The sequence below is a fragment of the Anolis carolinensis genome, chromosome 2 (genome assembly GCF_035594765.1).
Source record: "Anolis carolinensis isolate JA03-04 chromosome 2, rAnoCar3.1.pri, whole genome shotgun sequence".
Lineage (NCBI taxonomy): Eukaryota > Metazoa > Chordata > Lepidosauria > Squamata > Dactyloidae > Anolis > Anolis carolinensis.
Genome location: NC_085842.1, coordinates 165,704,365 through 165,717,558, shown reverse-complemented (window position 1 = coordinate 165,717,558; position 13,194 = coordinate 165,704,365).

Sequence of the window (13,194 nt, the reverse complement as noted above, 5' to 3'; positions counted from 1 at the left end):
AACATTCCCATTTTATTCCCCTTCCTCCTGGGTGACCAAACACTCACACCCAAACACCAGGTGTCCCAAATCTACTCAGAGTCTGAACTCCACACAGCTAGAGCTCGTGGATCTGGAGTACCTAGCAATTCGTCGGAGTCCCAATCATCCTGCCCACACTTAGCCCCATGAACACTAAAAGAACAATCCTCCCTTCTCCAAGCATCCCAATTGGGATCAGCTCCTGCAGAAACCCCAGGTTCAGAAGTATCAATAGACCCCAAATCCCCAGACATCTCCGGTGGCTGTGCCCATTCAGTGCCCGCTTCCCCAGCCACCACCTGTTCCTCAGCATCCATCTCCCCATCTGAATCTTCCTCAGAAGATCCCCCATATAGCTCTCTAAGTCGCTTCCTGCGCAACTCCTCCAGTGAATCCTCATCACGAGGGTTTTTTCTTCCTCTTCGAATTCCATCACCATCAACCATAATCCCCGAAGGCGCAGTCACAACACCTAACTTGTTTTACATTTTTTAAAAATCTGTTTGCATTAACACTTGCATGATAAAGAGGAATTCAGCAAACAATATATCTCATTCCAACACCTTTTCTTTTTAAAAGTGTCATAAATATTTGAATCTGTGCAGTTGGAAGTGAAATATTTTCTCCTATAGTAGTACATAGTGAGTCCCCTAGGGGAGATAGGGCAGAATACAAATAAAGTCTTATTATTCTAACATTTTTGTGAGCCATAACATGATAGCTATAGATACAATATTTAATTTATTCCGTTAGTTTCCTGACTTTCTTTCACTCATCTTAAAGTGGCATACATGATTCTATTCCTCATGGCTTTATCCGTCTTCTATTTTCTATTTCTATTTTATTGAAATAGTGAAAGAATAGAACGATTAGTCATCCTCAAAAGCCGTGATAAATGGATTTAAATTGCCTTCCACGTGTCATGACCTCTGAGTAGAGCAGCTTTACTTGCCTCCTAGGATGCACCTGCATGGTAGAATTAATGCATTTGACTGCCATGGCTGAATGCTATGGAATTGTGAGAGTTGAAATTTTACAAAGTCTTTAAACTCCTCTTCTAAATAATGTTGTTGCCTCACCAAACTTATGTTAACTCCCCTGATTCCATAGCATTGAGTCATGGCAGATAAAGTGGTGTCAAACTGCATTCATTCTGCAGTGTACAGATGCCCCACAACTGCTGGTGCAAGTGTATTTTTTTAAACATTTTATTTATAACTAGCTGTGCCTGGCCACGCATTGCTGTGGGGAAATCTGGTGGTATGTGGTGGTATCCAGTGCAAAGCAGATAATCTAAGATTATAAATGGGTTATATAGCTGTGTGGAAGGGCCTTGAGTCTACACTGCCATATAATCCAGTGCAAATTAGATAATCTGTGGAAGAAGCCTCAGTGAGGCCTAAATTTTCCTGTCCCCTAACTGAAACCTGGCTGTCCCTTGGTTGCTAGGCAACGAAGTGGGCAGAGATTAGCCCTCTAAACTGGCAGCAATTGGATAAAAACAATTATTGCTCTCCCTCTAATTAGGACTTTATTTTTCTTTTCTTTTTGTTGTATCAACCTAGAGGCGTGGATGATGGGTTGTGTTGTCAAATTTCGAGGTTGAGGGGCCTGTAGTTTTGTTGTTTTGTCCACTGCCCTGATGCCATCACTCTTTTATATATATAGATATTATCTGTTTTGCACTGGATTATCTTGACTCCACACTACCATATAATCCACTTCAGTGTGCATTTTATACAGCTGTGAAGAAGGGGCCTCATATAATCCAGTTCTAAGCAGATAATATCAGATTATCAATATGCGGTAGAGTCTCACTTATCCAACATAAACAGGCCGGCAGGATAAGTGAATATGTTGGATAATAAGAAGGGATTTAGGAAAAGCCAATTAAACATCAAATTAGGTAATCATTATACAAAGTAAGCATCAAAACATCATATTATACAACAAATTTGACAGAAAAAGTTCAATGCTCAGTAATGCTATGTTGTAATTACAGTAGAGTCTCACTTATCCAACACTCGCTTATCCAATGTTCTGGATTATCCAACGCATTTTTGTAGTCAATATTTTAAATATATCGTGATATTTTGGTGCTAAATTCATAAATACAGTAATTACTACATAGCATTACTGCATATTGAACTACTTTTTCTACCAAATTTGTTGTCTAACATGATGTTTTGGTGTTTCATTTGTAAAATCATAACCTAATTTGATGTTTAATAGGTTTTTCCTTAATGCCTCCTTATTATCCAACATATTCACTTATCCAACATTTTGCCAGCCCACTTATGTTGGATAAGTGAGACTCTACTGTACTGTATTTACAAATTTACCAGTAAAATATCACAATGAATTTGAAACACTGACTACAAAAACATTGATTATGAAAAGGCAGACTGCGTTGGATAATCCAGAACATTGTATAAGCGAATGTTGGATAAGTGAGATTCTACTTTGATATGAAATAATTTCTAGGATAGAATAATGCAGAACAATATAATCTCTAAAACCAGGACAGTAACTAAAGAGCAACACTCTGAAAGCAAGAAAATCGGAAATTCCACAAAGGAAACAATCAGGGCCAGCTAACACCTCTCAAGAAAGGATTCTTCCAGAAAGGAAGCTGAGAAGGGAGTGAAGCACTGTATATTACCAAAGTCATTATCATTACTATTATTATTATTATTATTATTATTATTATTATTGTGTTGCGGTCAACCGTGAAAATGAATACAATCTGACTCCAAGTATTCAAAAACACTAAAATCAGAATATATAAAAACTAACGTGGTATAATAAAACAGAACAATACAATCTCTAAAATCAGAACACTAAATAAAGAACAACACTCTGAAAACAGGGGAATTCCAGACAGGAAACAATCAGGGCCAGCTAACACCTCCCAACAAAATATTCCCATCATCAAAGTCTGGCCAATCCTCTGTTTTCTCAGGGCCACAGACAGTAGAAGCACATAAAATATCGCAAACAACACCACTCTAAAAACAAGGTAATTCCAGACAGGAAACAATCAGGGCCAGCTAACACCTCCCAACAAAAATTTTACTCGGGGAGGAAACAGCCAGGCTTTAAAGCTGCAAGGCCATTACATCCTAATCATTTTTCCTAATTGCAGCATTCATACTTGCCTCCAACAGACAAAAAAAAACAATCAGAAATATTGTATATTCACAACCTTTAGGAAATAATATCCCCTGATGGCGCAGCGTGTTAAAGCGCTGAGCTGCTGAACTTCTGGACCGAAAGGCCGCAGGTTTGAATTGGGGGAACTGACAGAGCCCCCACTGTTAGCCCCAGCTTCTGCCAACCCAGAAGTTCAAAAACATGTAAATGTGAGTGCATCAATAGGTACTGCTCCGGTGGGAAGGTAACGCTGCTCCATGCAGTCATCCCACATGACCTTGGAGGAGTCTACGGACAACGACGGCTCTTCGGCTTAGAAATGGAGATGAGCACCAACCCCCAGAATCAGACATGACTGAACGTCAGGGGAAAACGTTTACCCTTTACCTTAACTACCACCAATTCCTCAATACTTTATTTCCCATACCACCATTCTTCGCCACAGCAACGTGTGGCCGGGCACAGCTAGTAAGATTATAAATGGGTTATATAGCTGTGTGGAAGGACCTTGAGTCTACACTGCCATATAATCCAGTGCAAATTAGATAATCTGTGGAAGAAGCATAAGTGAGGCCTAAGTCTGCCTGTCCCCTAACTGAACCCTGGCTGTCCTTTGGCTGAGTCGGTTGCTAGGAGACCAAGTGGGCAGAGATTAGCCCTCTAAACTGGCAGCAATTGGATCAAAACAATTATTACTCTCCCTCTAATTAGAACTTTATTTTTCTTTGCTTTTTGTTGTATCAACCTAGAGGCGTAGATGATGGGTTTTGTTGTCAAATTTCGAGGTTGGGCGGCCTGTAGTTTTGTTGTTTTGTGGGTTGCCCTGATGCCATCAATCTTTTATATATATAGATTATAATGATACAATAAAAAGGAGGGGCACATGTGACCAAAAAATTTTTTAAAAAAAGGATTACAAAAAACCCGGCTCCCCTTGACCCTCCCTCCTCCATGTTGCCTTCCAGCTCCCCTGCTCTGCGATTTACTTCTTAGTTCCCCCCCCCCCCGAACAAGTTCTTCATACCCCAGAGTTTCTACTCTTAAACAACAATTCCCTCTATATTTCCAAATTTCTTTTTTCCCTTAGGTATTTTCTTAATTTATTCCGGTCCGTTTTTATCCCTTTTTTAAAAAAAAATTATCTGTATTAATATATCCATATTCTGTATATCCATCAGTTTCGATGTCCATTGTTCTAGTGACGGTATCTCTGCTGTTTTCCAAAGTTTTGCGATCATAATTCTAGCTGTGCTTATCATGTATATAAACAGTTTTTCGTTATTTGAGTCCATGAAAAAGTCTGTTAACCCTAATAAAAAATATTTCGGTTTTAGTACAAATTTTATTTGTAGTATGGTCTCCATCTCCTTTTGTATTGTTCTCCAAAACCTTTTAATCTTCTTACACCCCCACCCCTTTCTCTTTCCTACATTTCCAGCACTCTTCCCCATTCTTGCCCTTGTTAAATTTTGCCAATTTTACCAGTGTAATGTACCATCTGAAAAGTATTTTGTGCAAGTGTATTTTTAAATGCTATTATTACATTGGAAACCAGGGTCCTACATATTGAGCGCCAGTTCTAAAGGAAACAGAAATATGACCCAAACACTTCAGTGTTGTTCCCTTTCTGCCCTTGAATCATCACACTCAGCACTTGGCACTTGACTCCAAACAGTTTCCCTCTGGCTTTCCACCTTCCTATTGTACCCAGACAGCATGTTCACAGTCCATCCCACACATGCAGTACTCAAGATAAAAGGCTTTGCCTAATGGGTTGGGTGCTCGCCCACACAAAAATGGGAGACAGTTCTGGAAAAGCAGGTACACAGGCAGATAACACCCCCGACCTTGTCACTCTGTCTTCTTTTGCTGATGGATAAGATGTAAACTTGCCTTGAAATCTATTACTGCTAAAAATTCCTGAGGTTATTTTAGTTCCAGGGGTGGGGACAACTTAATAAACTTAAGACTTAAGGAACTGATATGAAAGATATTAATGTGTACAAAGGATCCAGATCCTGTTCTAAAGCAAATGATTATCTTTTTTTTAGTGAGAAGCAGCATGGTCCAGTGGCTTGAATGTTATGCTAGGTTCAAATCCCAGTTTATGATGAATCATAGAATCACAGAATCATAAAAAGATAGAGTTGGAAGAGACCACATCTGCCATCTACTCCAACCTCTTGCCATGCAGGAAAAGCACAATCAAAGCACCCTCGACTGATGGCCATCCAGTGTCTGTTTAAAAGCTTCCAAAGAAAGAACTCTCTCCAAGGCAGAAAGTTCCACTGCATAACAGTTCTTACAGTTAGGAAGTTTTTCCTTAAAATCGCAAGTGGCTGAAGCCTAGTTGTTTATTTGTGGATTTCTTAGAGCTGGATTCAGCATGCTGTACTGCTTAGAATAGGACTCTGAGAGACCAGGGTTAGAATCCCTATTTAGACATGAAAACCCACTGGGTGGTCTTGAGTAAGTCATACTCTCTCAGCCCCAGAGGAAGGCAGTGGCAAACCTATTCTAAACAAACCTTGACAAGAAAAATCCAGGATAAGTATGCTTAAGTCTGAAACAACTTGAAGGCACACAACAAAAATGGTTCTCAGAATCATCCCTACTGAATTTGTATACATTTCACCTTTTTATAAAAGTTCTAAATTTCTTAGCAGCTGGAGAATTTATAATCTAATAAAATCAGGGCTAGCACAAGGGATTAAACCGTCTGCTACAGAAGATCCTACCGAAGGTTGGCAATTCAAACCCAGATCAAGGTGAGCTCCTGCCATCAGCCCAGCTTCAGCTCACCTAGCACTTCAAAAACAACAATGAAAATAGATAAATAGATAAATAGGTACTTATTTGGCGGGGAGGTAAAAGGCGTCCTGAAAAAACATGCTGGCAAAAATCCAACCAGAAAAGGTGTCTATGGATAACGTGGAAATGAAACAACAGCACCTCCCATGGCCAAGTCAAGCACAGCCGGATGCCGGAGATGAAAAGAGAGAAGCCTTGCCTCTGTTTATGTACTGCCTGTCTTTGTAAATTGTATAACAGCATTGAATGTTTGCCATATATGTATCTGTAATCCGCTCTGAGTCCCCTCAGAGAGATAAAGCGGAATATAAATAAAGTATATTATTATTATCAGTTTGTATGTAGTATATTTTAAATGGCAGGTTTTTCACTTTTCAGGTATTGGAGGACAGCAATTCTGCTGGGAGGTACTATCCAACATCATGTGAGGAGCAGAGTTATCTCACCCCACTTAATGGCTTGGTTGTGCATCAGAAATCTCCATGACCTCTTACAATCTAAAAGCTAGGCTAAACTTTGAACTTTATGCTGAAATATTTCAATTAATTGAAATGGCGCTGCTAGGTTCTTCTCCTGTCATTTCTTCTTGGGCTGACTAATGTAGCTATCTCCTTGAAAACAGGCTACATATGATTTGGAGGGTTCAAATAGGGAAGAAAATGTGAGGTCTCTAGTTAGTTCTTTGCTCTTCTCCATAATGAGTAGAAGAAATTATGCAAATAAAGCAATTGAGCATAAACTATATAGCCCGATAACAACAAGATTTCTTGGTGTCTTGATTTGGAGACCTGTTCCGGGGATTTTTTAGGGCAATGATGCAGAAAATAGCATTCGCTAGACCACATCAATATATTTATTAAATATAGTTATCATAGTTTTCTATGAGCAAGCAGCAAGTGATGGCTGGCATATGACATACGTTTTGTATCTCAAAAATTGCACCTATTGGGAGACTGGCGGCATTTTTGGAATCAGCAGGTCAAATATACCCAGAAACAAGTCTAACATTTGAGATAGCAAAATATGTGTTGGCTCTGATGATTCTTCACTACATTTTTACAAACAGCTGTCTCTTTTCATCTGAAGCAATGGTCAAAGTGTACACACTGTTCTGTTTGCAGCTCACCCATGGCAGTTTGTTCCAGTGTGGGCTAGATATAAAGACCTTGGAAACTGTTATTCCCCAAAGCAATTCGAGTAGTGCTATTTCTCAGTTTTTGTATCTTGGGACTCTTCCACACTACCCTGTCTCCCAGGATCTCATCCCAGATTATCTGCTTTAAACTGAATTATATGAGTCCCCACTACCAGATAACCTGGGATCAGATCCTGGGATATAGGGGCAGTGTGGAAGAGGCCTTGGGGGCTTTTCAAATGAAAATCCAGACTTCAAATATTACTGGTGCTTTGAACAAACACCTCCCACCTTTCTGTCCTACAATACCCTCTTGACTATTTAAAATATTTTGACTGCTTCTGCAGTTCTGTCATCGGTTCTATCAGTTTATTTAAATCAAACATAATAACATGCAAGGTCTATTTTGAGCAGCTAGCAAGAGTTTAAAATACAAGAAACTGATAAAAATGTTAATACCAGTTATAATTTTATACTTCTACAATGACAATACATGTAGCAGCAAAAACCACTGCCTGGCAAATAAAGAGAATGAAGTTCTTGATACCAGTACCAAAAGCACATATCACATCATATATTTGGAGCAGTTTGATTTCACTTTAACTTGCTGTGATCCCTCCCTATGAAATCCTAGGCTTGGGGTTTGTTGAGTGGGACAGTTAGAATCCAGTGCTAGAGTTGTATTTTGATGTAGGGCATCAAAGAAATCATTGCTGAATGTCAATTTTCTCATCCAAAAGTACAAGGTTTGACACAAAGTTAACATTCAGATTGTGTTCAATGTGTTTTAAAGGAAAAATCAATACAGAACTGCAAAGAAATGTACATACATCAGTCTCCCAGCAATTTTATTAGCCTGCTCTTCACTAGAAAATGCATATGAATGGAAAAGAAGACATATTCCTAGAACTCTTGTCTAAGCTCAGAAATTGGTTAAAACACATAGCTGATCTGGGATTGCAAAATATATAGATCTGGGGATTATTTTTTACTTTTGGTTTGAGATCACTTTCAGAAAGCACTGAAACAGGGTTCACTGGTTAAATTTGCACCTATTTGTCTCTTTTGGGCATCCAAATCCAAGATTGGGTGTACATTGGGATAAACAAATATTATGTTTAAAATGGCTTCATTCTGGGAGTGGACTACAGCACTCTAAGGGCTTGTCTACACTGGTTAAAAGTATTAGGTTTTGCATTGCATTTTCTTGATCCACATTGACCCTGTTGATGCCACACACATTATGGTGAGATTACCATAAAGGGGCCAGTCAACAATCTCCAATCCTTTGCATTTATTTTCAGCCACACATTGTTTCAGCCCAAGTACTTTATTATAGTGTCAGAAGCAAATTGAGAACATTCTAAGCCGAAGAGCCAGCGTTTTGGTCAGCAAGTTTAGCAGCTCAGTAGTTTAATCCGCTGCACCATTGGAGGCTCCTATGTAGGCAACTATGTTAATGCATTTCAAAAAATCATTTTCTAGCTCTTTTCATCTCTAACAGAAGCCAGTATTTTGTAAAGTTAATGGGACTTGATTGAAGGCCAAATGACCTCAGAATGCTTTGAATTGTAGCAAACATAATAATCATTGCTGGGGAAATCTATCTACCCCTGTTCTCCTGACATTCCCTTTCCCTGCCAGATACAGTATAAAGATTGTAGCTGAGCTCAGAGAGTATAAAGAAGCCGCTGAGGGAAATGGGAGATGATATCATTCTCCCTGCCACTCAGAAGGACCAGAGCTTTGACCCTACAAACACTAGTTTCTTTCAACCTGGTCCCCAGGGAGGGATCAATCTGTTACTGCATTGTGTTGATCTCAGATTTATGGCCTGGTAATAATTGCAATAGTCTTACCGCATCTGGTCCTGACAAGCTGAGCTCAGAAAACTTCACATGTGTTAAATTTGTATTCAATAAACATGAAATGAAATAAGACTGAGGAATAAAACTTTATGGATCCAGCGATGCTAAATTTCAAATCTCTCCAAATTTTGTCTTTAAATTTTTATTTGGAAAGGTTGTTTATATATTTTTTTAAAGATTTTAATCTTGCGGATTAATATTAAGAAATAATGTTGATGATAAAAGTCTCTATGTATAACATTTTTTTTTACATTTTATCTCACAAGCAAGGTGCATTAGGCTAGGTTTCAGAGGAAGAACTGGTTGAACCACCTCTGTGTATTCCTTGCTTAAGAAAACTCTATGAAATAAAGGGGCTTGTCATAAATTGACAGGCAACTTGAAGGCACACACACAAAAACCCATTATGATGATTACATTTTGGGTGAAAATTTCAAGATAAAGTATTGATTCAAAATATTGTGAGATAACTGGGTTAGGGAGAACTTGTTAAAAACCTGATCACCCCAGCTCTCCTCCGCTTCTGTAATGTCTTGTTAGGTTCGAGATGTGTTAAGAAGCTTTCCTAAGAAAGAGTTATTGGCTGCTGTCCTGAAGCAACCTAGAGGGACCTGGTTGGGTCTCTCTTGGGACCTGTTGCTGAGATACAACCTTTGAAGGCCAAACATGCCTCTCTATCATACAGGAACAGAAGCAGGTGAAGCAGCAGAAGGAGACAGCTGTTGCCAAGTGTTGTGAATAATCAATGTTGGAACTGGCATGTTTTGACAATGAGATTGTATATATAAAGTATTTCATAGAGGGTTGTATCTTTAGATTAGGGCAGTGGGTCTCAACCTGTGGGTCCCCGGTGTTTTGGCCTACAACTCTCAGAAATCCCAGCTAGTTTTACCAGCTGTTAGGATTTCTGGGAGTTAAAGGCCCAAACATTTGGGGACCCACAGGTTGAGAACCACTGGTTTGGGGTTTCGCCTTTTGTGCTTCTGTCTATCATGGAATTTCACACAGAATTTATTAAGTGCAACAGAATTAGCAAAGGAGCATCTTAGCTTTCTTTGTGTTACTTGTTTCTTTTTAAATCTGTACTGTAGAATGAATGTAGTTTGACAACTTTTTAACTGTTGTGGTTCAAAGCTTGGGAATGATGGGAGTTGTAGTTAAGCTTAGGGCTTTGGTTTTCTCTGCCAAAGAGAATTGGTGCCCCACCAAACCATGACTCCTATGACTAAACAGTTCATGGCAATTCAAGTGGTATCAAAGGGCAACATAAGAAACAAATTCTCAGCCACCAGGGCTGGTAGAACTTCTTTAACTGGAATTTAGCAATACAGTAGAGTCTCACTTATGCAACACTCACTTATCCAACATTCTGGATTATCCAACGCATTTTTGTAGTCAATGTTTTCAATACATCATGATATTTTGGTGCTAAATTCATAAATACAGTAATTACTACATAGCATTACTGCGTATTGAACTACTTTTTCTGTCAAATTTGTTATATAACATGATGTTTTGGTGCTTAATTGGTAAAATCATAACCTAATTTGATGTTTAATAGGCTTTTCCTTAATCCCTCCTTATTATCCAACATATTCGCTTATCCAACATTCTGCCGGCCCGTTTATGTTGGATAAGTGAGACTCTACTGTATTTGTAGAAGTACAAGATTTAATTCATTGCAAGTGTGTCAGGTGGTCCATTTGTCACAGCTGTGGAACAGCCTCCATTGAACGCAAGAAAAACAAGGGGAACATTCTGTGATTATTCTGAAGACAGCATGAGATCTGTGCATATGTGCAAAGGGCATACACATAAGACAAGACCTTTGTAATTTACTGAGGCTCAGGTTAATAACCGCAACACATTGTACAATGAGCAGCATTTACTCACTTGACAAATTGAGTTTTTTTAATAATAATAATAATAAGAAGAAGAAGAAGAAGAAGAAGAAGAAGAAGAAGGCACTTCTTTGAAGAATGTGTATTGGTATGTTCTAGTCCTCCCTCCTCGTGTATAATGGTTTGCAAAAGTAAGGAAAAGTCTGTGAAAAGAGGACTAGAGCTGAAATCCTAATCTGACTGCAGGGGAATAACCTTATTAACATAATGGGATTTATTTCTGAGTAGATAATGCATATCCAACATGGTATAGTGATTTTGAGTTGGTGGACAGAAAAGAGATTTAAAGATGGGCTTAAAGCTAACCTTAAAAAATGTGGCATTGATACTGAGAAATGGGAAGTCCTGGCCCTTGAGCGCTCTAGTTGGAGGTCAGCTGTGACCAGCAGTGCTGTGGAATTGAAAGAGGCACGAATGGAGGGTGAAAGGGAGAAATGTGTCATGAGGAAGACGCATCAAGCCAACCCCGATTGGGACCGCCTTCCAACCGGAAACTGATGTCCTCACTGTGGAAGAACATGCAGATCAAGAATAGGGCTCCACAGTCACCTACATATCCACCGCCAGGATACCACACCTCGAAGACAATCATACTCGGACAACGAGGGATCACCTAAGAAGAGAGAGGTTTGTGTATTGGACTAGGGCTTTGGAGGACCAGAGTATGAATCCCCACTCTGCCCTGGAAGAATGTATTCCCACAGTGTCAAAGGAGGAGCAAAACCCTCTGAAAAAACCTTACCAAGAAAAACACTATGAGAGGATTGACATAATATGACACTAGTGGTTGTTATTGTTGTTATTTAGTATAAATTAGTGTCAACTTTAAGACATATAACAAGACATGCATAGGCACATTTTATCAGATTGTTCTACAATCTGTTTGTTGGTACTGAATAAGGGAACATTTTTCCCTTCGAGCATTTACAGCTTGTCACATATCGATACTCATATATTGTATCCACGAGCCCTAAGTGTGCAGTTAGAGAACTAGTCCTTTTTAGCCACCCTAATCCTGCAAATCAGAATTTTAAGATACACCAACTATGCTATTATCAAAACTGAAATGCCATGCTTATTCCCTGACTTAAGAGTAGAGTAAGCATGTACTCCATATCCTGAACTGTTCACATTCTATTTGGGGAAAATATAACTAATGTAAATTAAATATAATAGAGATTATCAGAATAACTGCTTTACTATCGAATCTAGAATGTATTTGGGCAAAGAAGGAAAGAGGATTAACAGCAGCAGCAGTCATAGTGCTAGTGATGGAGTGGTTAAGAGTTTAGACCAGGGGTCCTCAAACTTTTAAAGCATAAGGCCAGGAGTGGACTATAGTTTGAAAAAAAGAAAGAATGAATCCCTATGCACACTGCATATATCTTAATTGTAGTGCAAAAAAACCCTACAAAAATATATTTAAAATATTTAAGCAGCATAACAATAACAATAATAATAATAATAACAACAACACTTTATTTATATTCCGCCCTATCTCCCCAAGGGGACTCGGTGCGGATCACAGTACACATGCACAACAAACATTCAATGCTGTTTGGACAGGACAGGACAGCATTTAATGCCATTATCAGACATACCACATATACAGACAGTAGAGGCTATTTAACATTGTCCAGCTTCCAGCTTCATGAGGGTATGCTCGATTCCGGCCACAGGAGGAGCTGCCGCTTCATCATCCACTGTGACGCCGAGTACTTTTTGATGGCAGTACAATGTTCCCTCACTACTTCGCGGTTCACTTTTCACAGATTCGCTGTTTCACGGTTTTCAATAAACTCTAAAAGACTATTATAAATAATAAAAAATTACAATTTACAGCCTAAGGAAGGGAGGAAGGAGAAGCCAAAGGGAGAGAAAAGGAGCCCAAGCGGCAACGGGAGGAGAAGGAGGTGATTTATCAACACACGATTGTATATAACTACTAAAATAATGTATAAATATTAAAATAAATATAGTGTCCCTACTTCGCGGATTTTCATTTATTGCAGGTGGTCCTGGAACCTAACTCCCGCAATAAGTGAGGGAACACTGTACTTCTTCATGTTCTTTGCATGCCTCGGATTTTATGGTGTCATAAATTAAGTTAAATTAGCTTCCCTGCATTAAATGGTACCTAGAATTCTCTACTTACAGACATAGCTGTTTTCGAGCTGCTTAGGTAGGCAGCAAGCTAGGCTACTAACAGTCGGGAACTTGACCCCGACCCGGGCTTCGAACCAACAACCTCTCGGTCAGTTGTGATTTATTGCTGCTGGCTACTAACCTGCTGCACCACAGCCCG